The sequence below is a fragment of the Argiope bruennichi genome, chromosome 7 (assembly GCF_947563725.1).
Source record: "Argiope bruennichi chromosome 7, qqArgBrue1.1, whole genome shotgun sequence".
Taxonomy (NCBI): Eukaryota; Metazoa; Arthropoda; class Arachnida; order Araneae; family Araneidae; genus Argiope; species Argiope bruennichi.
In genome coordinates this window covers 104,898,353-104,908,208 of record NC_079157.1, presented here as the reverse complement: position 1 = coordinate 104,908,208, position 9,856 = coordinate 104,898,353, and the positions used below count along the sequence as shown (strand labels likewise).

The 9,856-nt window shown below is 34.3% G+C and overlaps 1 long non-coding RNA gene across 2 annotated transcripts; it reads left to right on the top strand.

Annotated features, from left to right (window-relative positions):
- Nucleotides 1-258: 258 nt before the first annotated feature.
- On the top strand, nucleotides 259-7,687 carry LOC129976046 (uncharacterized). Of its 2 annotated transcripts, XR_008785072.1 has the most exons (5): nucleotides 259-359; nucleotides 1,927-2,103; nucleotides 2,775-2,896; nucleotides 4,425-4,619; nucleotides 6,975-7,687. It is a non-coding gene; the product is annotated as an uncharacterized LOC129976046 (long non-coding RNA). The 2 variants fall into 2 exon arrangements; XR_008785071.1 differs by lacking the exons at nucleotides 259-359; nucleotides 1,927-2,103; nucleotides 2,775-2,896 and adding an exon at nucleotides 4,056-4,148.
- The last annotated feature ends 2,169 nt before the right edge of the window (nucleotides 7,688-9,856 follow it).

Here is a 9,856-nt window from a genome sequence, read left to right as displayed (position 1 = left end):
TTTAAAATGCAACATGCCTGCATGCAGTGCAGATCATCAGTGAGATCGTATCTCGAACCATCAATCATCAATCATCTGTTATTCACTTTGCCGTCGAGGTATCGAAATGAAAAATGAGAAATTAGATTTATGCAAATGACTCCAAATGGTCGGACAGAAAAATATATCGATTAGGGCCATTTTGATTGGTTAAGAGATATTGAAGATGCCTTAAAACGGACTGCTCGTTGTCTGCTTTTCTTTTAATCTTTTGTATTGTTTATGAGTCGATTTTTCATCTATTTCCGTGAATGTTTATTGTAGATCTGTGTGTAGTAGCATATATAAGCTCGTATTTATGACTGTTTTTCCGTTTATTGGTAAGCAATTTTTTTCCCTATTTGTTAATGGAATTAGTTGCGTAACTTAAGGATAGTTACTTTACGATTTGTATGATTGATAGTCATTTTCCTCTGTAAATAACGCATATCTTCTCCATTTGTTCACTACTGTGCCGCTGTTGTAACATGTGAATTGATTAGGCGGTTTCAAAGTCGTATCTTAAATGTTTTCATATTTAAGACGAATGTATGTTATGTTCATGGTTTTTATGTGTAGGAATTAATACAACTAAATCTCTTAACGGGCATCTTTCCTAAGGAGTGACACGCTCAACGGAACAAAATAAAACGTGAAATTTCCTTATATAAGGTCTTGAAAAATGAGTGAATAATGGAACTTGCACTTTAATATCACATGCTCAACTATAATTGGGCTGTATTTAACACTTGCTTGTTAATGAAGTGTTTTTAAATTGGGAATTGTATAGCTCATTAAAGCGTCAAATGAAACATTTTGGTGCTATGGTTTCGTATTGCAGTATTGGGGAGGTGTACTTCAATACAGATTCTGCCTAAGCTTGAGGGATATTCTGTTTCGCGGTAAGTTGAGAAGGTTTTCGTCAGGAGAAAGGTAACTCGGTATAGCATCAACTTTCCTGTGGAATAAGGAAGATTTTGGGAGCAGCAGCGAACAGCTGCATCTTATTGAGAAGAACCACCCTAAAAGGCAATCACTACATGCTTTATTAATCTATCTAACGACAAGGCTGGCTGCTATTTTCGCCAAATTTTAAAACGCAGGCAAAAACAAAGTTCTTCGGACAACTTTTTAATAAAGCTATTAGAAATTTACATTATAGCTTGAATATTTTTCGGAAAGGTAGTTCTTCCTTACTTTGTTTCTGTGCAAAAATTTGTCATTTAACAAATGTTTCGCAATATGCATACGATTCGGGGCAAATTAAAAAAGAATTTGAAAAATTAATGAATTTTCTTGACAAGATTACTTGCCGCTACAAAACTAGCCTGATGAATCGTGTAATAGTTAATCTAAAACATAATGGGGTTTCTTAAACAAATTAAGCATTGAAAACCAAAATAGCCAAGAATAGATCAGAGGATGAAGGAATTAATAACACTAACGTTTTAAACTGCAAATTTTTATTAGTAAATTTCGAGAGAGATTAACTAATGCTTTTTGCATCACAGATGCATGCCTTGTAACACAAACTGCATTCATTTTCGAGGATTAATATCTATTCAATTTTGTTGTATGCATATATAGTAAAGAGAAATGAATGCTAATGAAAACCTTGGTCAGTTATTGATTCTCATTACTCTGTATATTAGGATGTGCTGAAGTACGGTCGAACAGATGCATATTTATTACATTTAGTCTTTACGTATTCGGAAAAGAAATCATAAACCAGCAAATAAACTTCTGAAACAATACAATTTTATTGTTTCCAGAAGTGAATTCAGTGCATTAACCACTTTCCAAAACTTTTTGTATTGTTTGCTGTCTTTCAACTTTTAAAGTATAAAATGCATAACTGGAATCAAATTTTAGTGTAGAAATGTTTTACATGCAATCTTTCTCTTGCAGAAACTTCGAATGAATCATTTCAAGTTACTGCCACATGTGGGTTTAATCCTTAATCTGATAACTGCTCTTCTACATCGTAGTCCTTACTGAGTATCGCCTATAGCAGTGCTATGAAACTGGAAACGCTATTTCCCCTGCAATGTTCTGACAGAGAATCTGCTTGAATTGCCTGCCAAGGTAAGATGCGCAGATAATTTCTTTTACATTATTAATTTACGTTATCCGGATTCAAGTTTGCAAGACCATCCTGTAACCAGTGGTGGATTTGGCATTTTGCGGCCTTGGTTAATAAACATGACATTTCTAACTGACCAATATAGTTTCACATTTCAAGACATAATTTTTGATTCAATTAACAGACTAATGATTTTCAATTTAAATCTTTAAAAAAATTAATCATAATTAACTTGTTTATAAATAAGTCATTTTGTTAAGTTAAAAAGAAATATCATTAAAATTTATATTCTGCATAGTCTATCAAGTGCAATGTAGTATTAAATGATTAGTATCCAGGTATATTATAAATTTTACTCTCCAAATTTACATTGAATTATTAAGAGTTTTAATGCTATTTTATAATTCACACAATTTGTAATTTTCTCGTGTTTGGAGCTTAATAAATGGTATTTAATCGATCTGAGGCGCCCTTCTCAGCCCAGTGGCATTAGATAATAGTAAAGTTTACCTAGTCATAAGTCCACTACTGCATTGATTTAAAACATGTTCCTTGTCGAGCTGTTGCTCAAGACATGTGCACCTTTAGGGAATAGATTTTGCATTATCAATATGTAAATGATATTTAAAAACTTTATATTCTGTCAGAATTTAATCACTTTGGCCTTTTACAGGTTATTTCGTCACGAATTCAAGTATAGGCCCTAACGGAAAAAGCACATCAGGAATGAAGATTGTCACGTTTTATGAATTTTCAAATGTCCTGTTCGTAAATACAAGTGCTCCGTTTCAGTGGGTAAGTTCTGAAGTTTCAGACTAAATTTCACGCGAAAAAAAATTATGGTTACTTGCTGATTTTTGGCTTTGACTTTTGGAGCCAGAATAAGTTTAAAAGTTAACGTAGATTTGGATGTTACTGATGCCTGATCGTAACGGAAATTAAGATGGATGTTTCATGCTGTCGAGCCGAGTGTTTAAATAGCAAAGAACGTAGCAGAGGGTTATATTTGTCGTACCTTTCTGTAGAAAACAAAAGCAACTTCCCGATAGTGAGAATATTCGTTGACGGGTATCGTTTAGGCAGTTAGAAGGCGGCTTACACTATAGTGTTCAAATATCGTGGACTTTTATTTAGTATCAATCTAGCGGCCAATGGGTACTTGTAAAAAAAAATACACGATACCTTTGTTTATGTCTACGTTTTTAAGAAATTTTCTCTCTATTGGTGGAAGAGAAATCAAATGAAATTGAGTAGTATATTAAGCATGGTTAATCAATTTGAAAAGTGACTTTTCGTAGAAATTTCATTAATTTCAAGTATTTTAAATGGAATCGTTTTGCTTACTGCTTCAAAGCATAATAGCAGACTTTCAATAGGATAGAATGCTAGGCAAGGTTAAAGAATTCAGACGTAGTTACTTAGTGCAAAGAAAATGCCTAATGCATTAAAATTCTCGGAAATATTTTTATTCAAAACTGCAAATTTAGTCAGTTGACCAGATACTCATGCATAAAAATTAAGCTGAAAATTTATTCCCATACATAAAATGTCCCTCGGTCTTGCAGTTCCGTGCTAAATTTCTGTCTATGAAAGATCAAATACTATTATTAATAAGCATAGCATTTCTCAAAACACGAGTTTAAAAAAATTTTAATGTAGAGGAAATAAAATTTGCATACACAAATGCAAACTTGACTAGATCAGTATTTAGTTATCAATTTATTTGGGAAAGCATTGAAATTGCCGGAATGTCTTGCATTTCCGATTCCACAGCAATGAAACAAGCAACATTTAATAGTTAGTAAATTTCAAATTATCTTGTTTATTTACCGTTATCCAATACTAGATTACCAGTATCGGCTAATGCAGTGAACTTTGTACATTGACATGTTAAAAACTGGAAGTGTAAATTCTTTCCCACCCGTTAAAAGCTGTTAATTTCTAGAATTTTTACTTTGCCGGAAACCAGTTTCCATTTCATTTGGTGCGGCATATATGGAAGTGTGAAATGACGAAGCTCGTTAAAATTTAAATTCTGGCACTGAAAGTAATATAAATTAATCGCATCTAACGGAAAGAAATTTTTGAAGTAAAAGCGAAATAGAATGTAAAATGTTAATGATACCTCCATCTTGAAATGGCTCGCTTTATTTCTTGCATAATATTAGTTGAAATGGAGTATCTAAATTTAGAAATTTTCGATAATCCTCTCCGGTTTTATGGTGGATAAATCATGTATTTTTGCTGACATTAATTTATATGATCTTCCACGCATTTCATATGGTAACTTCATTGTATTCACGAAATGTCATTTATTTTTCAGGACTACCTCTAAATTCTGTTGACCATGAAGATCCTGAAGCTGATGTGGATGTGCAACTGTGAAGATGAAGGGAAATCTTGCCAATTCTTCAAAGTTCTAAAATCAACTAGCCAACTGGATGGCAAATTGCGTTTTCTGTGTACTTGGATGATTTTGATGGACTTGGAAACGTTGGACAGTCTATTAAAGTATCTAGTAAGTGATTTAACAAATGAATTTCCCTAAAAATTGCAAATTCACGTGGTTCCAATTTGGCTATCTACGGAATTATTTCTTTACCTACACATCTCGACTTGAAATGACCCTTAATTTATAGCAAATGGTCCTATACTATCATGCAAGGGAGTTCAATGCAACAAATAACATCGCTTTCTATTAAGTTCAAACCCGAAATTTCCCTTTTATTGAGAATGGAATGTTTAGAGAGAACCAGCCATTCAACATCCGTCGTTTATTTAAACCTTTTTAAACTGGCTCCCTTTCATTTTACACCAATGCGATGGACGGAAAACTAATGCTCCAATGATAGGAAAAGGAAATTTTAGAATGAAATAACTCGAATCGCAATCTTTTACTTTCGCAATTTCGCACGATACTTCTGTTCAAGTAGTTCTTCAGGGGGCGATTCTTCTAAATCGGTTATTTCTAATCTTGGTAAATTTTGTATTTAATTTACAAGGCATTTTAAAATTAAGAAATCTTGTAGCAATATTTTTTAAATCCGTATCCATTTTATTTGTCTCAATTGCTTCAGAGAATGCCTCTAACCTTGAATTTCAGTACGAACAACGGTAGTCAATAAGATAGTTAAACAGATATCACACCTGCCCTTTTTCTGTACTTGTTTAGTCTTGCCTTTCAATAATTTTTCTGAAAATTGAATCCTCTACTGAAATATAACTTTAAATTACAGAATAAATCGTCATTACTATAATAGAGTGAAATTTCATACTCGAGACACCTAGGCTACAGTTAGGAAAGGCTTCTCTTAACCCTTTTCCTTCGTGCACCAATCGGATGTTAGTTTTTAAATTGCCATTATAAATGTCTACAATCGTCCGTTTCATCTGAATCTAAAGCTGGATTAAACGTCTTTTCAATTTGTTACAGAATGTTTCGATGTCTAGCTCAAAATTAAATCGCAATTCCCTCCGACAATGAAATTTAAATTCAATTACCTGTACATTTTTCCTTTACTTGATATAACTCGGTTTGAAAATTTACTTTGAGTTCTGGTATATTGATAGTATGAATGTCAAGATTGAGATTCTAAACCATTTCATGAATGTAACGGTAATAACATTAGAATCGGAATTTACTGAGTAACTGAAGTTTAAAGTTCTCTTGTCATTTTAAACACTTACTTTAATATTACAATCAAAGTACTTCAATTAATTTTAAAACATGTAAATTTCCTATACTGTTTAAAACTGTTAATAGTATCTTATGATAAAATGTCTTGTTCTCATCAGCATGTATTTTTAAGACAAACTTTGTTCTATGCAATGTTTCAAATCCACTAGGAGCGTCATTCAAGTCGAGAATTCTTTGTAATTTGTAGTACTTTCTCTATCAAGCTTAATCGCATATTCAAATGAGTGTGAACCCACTTTTAGGCCGGATTGTGTGAATTAAATCGATCTCGTAAATTCTTTTAATAATGAAGATATTAAATAACTAGTTTATATTGAGGGTAGCAACGGCTTCAAATGCAAGTCGGATTAAACTTGCATTAACTATCTGAAACGATTCTTATTTAGATATTTATAAACTTTAGCTTAAGCTCGTTTTTATAATTAAATCCCATTTTTTCCCCTTCTGGTGATATAATGAATTTACGAATTCTTAAAGACGCTCCACTTCGTTAACTTACAGATAAGACCGAAGTACTTAACTTCAACAAATGTCGTCCGTATTAGATTTGCATGGCAAAGGAAGTCTCGAACACCAAACTAAAGATTAGAATACATGCAATATTTCAGGAAAAGGCAATTGACTAAAAAAAAATTCTTGGCCGTTTTAATAATTTGTAAATGAATGTAAACTTCGATATTCTAATACAAGACTATATTTAGAATCCAATCGCTCGTTAACAATACGTATTAAATATTTGAAACTGTCGAAATCCATCTATAGTGTTTTGTATAATAAGGATGCAATTTAATTACTGCTGTCCAAGATAAGGTAATTAATTAACTTGTATTCCATTCGGAAAGTAAATTCCGCACATCGTTTAAAACTACCGAAATTTAATGTCTGTTTCAAGACTTTAATTGCTTCCTTTACTTCCATCAACGAATTTTTAAACCCTGTGGTTTCTTAATGAATTCAACAATATATAAAATTAATGTTAAAGGTATTGTATTTCGTGAAATTTAACCCAGTTCTACGCCTAAAATGTGTAACCAGACAAATTCGTTATTCCCTTTATTTGAATTCGAATTTTACAAATATGAACTTCTGAATGTTCTTATTGGTTCAAATTAATACATCGGCATGTTAACTTTTCAATCCCGTGAATATTTAATAAATAAACTGAACATTCCGTAGGTGCATCTCCTCCCATGCAGCTGACGGTGGCCTGTAGCTACGCCGGCAAGCCAACAATCGCCTAATTCTTCAATCGAAGCAATTTGATTCCAATGCCTGGCCAACATCGGATCTAAACGTTTCAAACAAAATGAATCGTTAGAATCGGTCACTTAAGCAAATGTTTGTAGTAGTTTAAATGTGAAATGTACCGCTAAATATCTTGTAGTTAGGATTGTGAATTAAGTCGAGCATTCAAAGAACTTCAATTGTAACATAATTACTCTAAAATTTTCTTTAAATCTTAAAGATTAAGTACTTAAAATCGCTCTACTATAACCCTTAAGTACCGTTTACGTAGCACTAATTTTTAATACTCGATATGTTTTCAGGGACGGAACTTCTCTGGTTTATAATGACGAAACAGAATGACTTCAAAATTTTCTTAGGAGCATTTTAATAGCTTACAGAGCAAAACTTCAAAATTTTCTTAGGAGCATTTTAATAGCTTACAGAGCAAAACTTCAAAATTTTCTTAGGAGCATTTTAATAGCTTACAGAGCAAAACTTCAAAATTTTCTTAGGAGCATTTTAATAGCTTACAGAGCAAAACTTCAAAATTTTCTTAGGAGCATTTTAATAGCTTACAGAGCAAAACTTCAAAATTTTCTTAGGAGCATTTTAATAGCTTACAGAGCAAAACTTCAAAATTTTCTTAGGAGCATTTTAATAGCTTACAGAGCAAAACTTCAATATTTTCTTAGGAAATCATTTTCGGACTGGGAGTTTGAATTTTCGGACTGGGAGTTTGAATTTTCTTAGGAGCATTTTAATAGCTTACAGAGCAAAACTTCAAAATTTTCTTAAGAGCATTTTAATAGCTTACAGAGCAAAACTTCAAAATTTTCTTAAGAGCATTTTAATAGCTTACAGAGCAAAACTTCAATATTTTCTTAGGAAATCATTTTCGGACTGGGAGTTTGAATTTTCGGACTGGGAGTTTGAATTTTCGGACTGGGAGTTTGAATTTTCGGACTGGGAGTTTGAATTTTCGGACTGGGAGTTTGAATTTTCGGACTGGGAGTTTGAATTTTCGGACTGGGAGTTTGAATTTTCGGACTGGGAGTTTGAATTTTCGGACTGGGAGTTTGAATTTTCGGACTGGGAGTTTGAATTTTCGGACTGGGAGTTTGAATTTTCGGACTGGGAGTTTGAATTTTCGGACTGGGAGTTTGAATTTTCGGACTGGGAGTTTGAATTTTCGGACTGGGAGTTTGAATTTTCGGACTGGGAGTTTGAATTTTCGGACTGGGAGTTTGAATTTTCGGACTGGGAGTTTGAATTTTCGGACTGGGAGTTTGAATTTTCGGACTGGGAGTTTGAATTTTCGGACTGGGAGTTTGAATTTTCGGACTGGGAGTTTGAATTTTCGGACTGGGAGTTTGAATTTTCGGACTGGGAGTTTGAATTTTCGGACTGGGAGTTTGAATTTTCGGACTGGGAGTTTGAATTTTCGGACTGGGAGTTTGAATTTTCGGACTGGGAGTTTGAATTTTCGGACTGGGAGTTTGAATTTTCGGACTGGGAGTTTGAATTTTCGGACTGGGAGTTTGAATTTTCGGACTGGGAGTTTGAATTTTCGGACTGGGAGTTTGAATTTTCGGACTGGGAGTTTGAATTTTCGGACTGGGAGTTTGAATTTTCGGACTGGGAGTTTGAATTTTCGGACTGGGAGTTTGAATTTTCGGACTGGGAGTTTGAATTTTCGGACTGGGAGTTTGAATTTTCGGACTGGGAGTTTGAATTTTCGGACTGGGAGTTTGAATTTTCGGACTGGGAGTTTGAATTTTCGGACTGGGAGTTTGAATTTTCGGACTGGGAGTTTGAATTTTCGGACTGGGAGTTTGAATTTTCGGACTGGGAGTTTGAATTTTCGGACTGGGAGTTTGAATTTTCGGACTGGGAGTTTGAATTTTCGGACTGGGAGTTTGAATTTTCGGACTGGGAGTTTGAATTTTCGGACTGGGAGTTTGAATTTTCGGACTGGGAGTTTGAATTTTCGGACTGGGAGTTTGAATTTTCGGACTGGGAGTTTGAATTTTCGGACTGGGAGTTTGAATTTTCGGACTGGGAGTTTGAATTTTCGGACTGGGAGTTTGAATTTTCGGACTGGGAGTTTGAATTTTCGGACTGGGAGTTTGAATTTTCGGACTGGGAGTTTGAATTTTCGGACTGGGAGTTTGAATTTTCGGACTGGGAGTTTGAATTTTCGGACTGGGAGTTTGAATTTTCGGACTGGGAGTTTGAATTTTCGGACTGGGAGTTTGAATTTTCGGACTGGGAGTTTGAATTTTCGGACTGGGAGTTTGAATTTTCGGACTGGGAGTTTGAATTTTCGGACTGGGAGTTTGAATTTTCGGACTGGGAGTTTGAATTTTCGGACTGGGAGTTTGAATTTTCGGACTGGGAGTTTGAATTTTCGGACTGGGAGTTTGAATTTTCGGACTGGGAGTTTGAATTTTCGGACTGGGAGTTTGAATTTTCGGACTGGGAGTTTGAATTTTCGGACTGGGAGTTTGAATTTTCGGACTGGGAGTTTGAATTTTCGGACTGGGAGTTTGAATTTTCGGACTGGGAGTTTGAATTTTCGGACTGGGAGTTTGAATTTTCGGACTGGGAGTTTGAATTTTCGGACTGGGAGTTTGAATTTTCGGACTGGGAGTTTGAATTTTCGGACTGGGAGTTTGAATTTTCGGACTGGGAGTTTGAATTTTCGGACTGGGAGTTTGAATTTTCGGACTGGGAGTTTGAATTTTCGGACTGGGAGTTTGAATTTTCGGACTGGGAGTTTGAATTTTCGGACTGGGAGTTTGAATTTTCGGACTGGGAGTTTGAATTTTCGG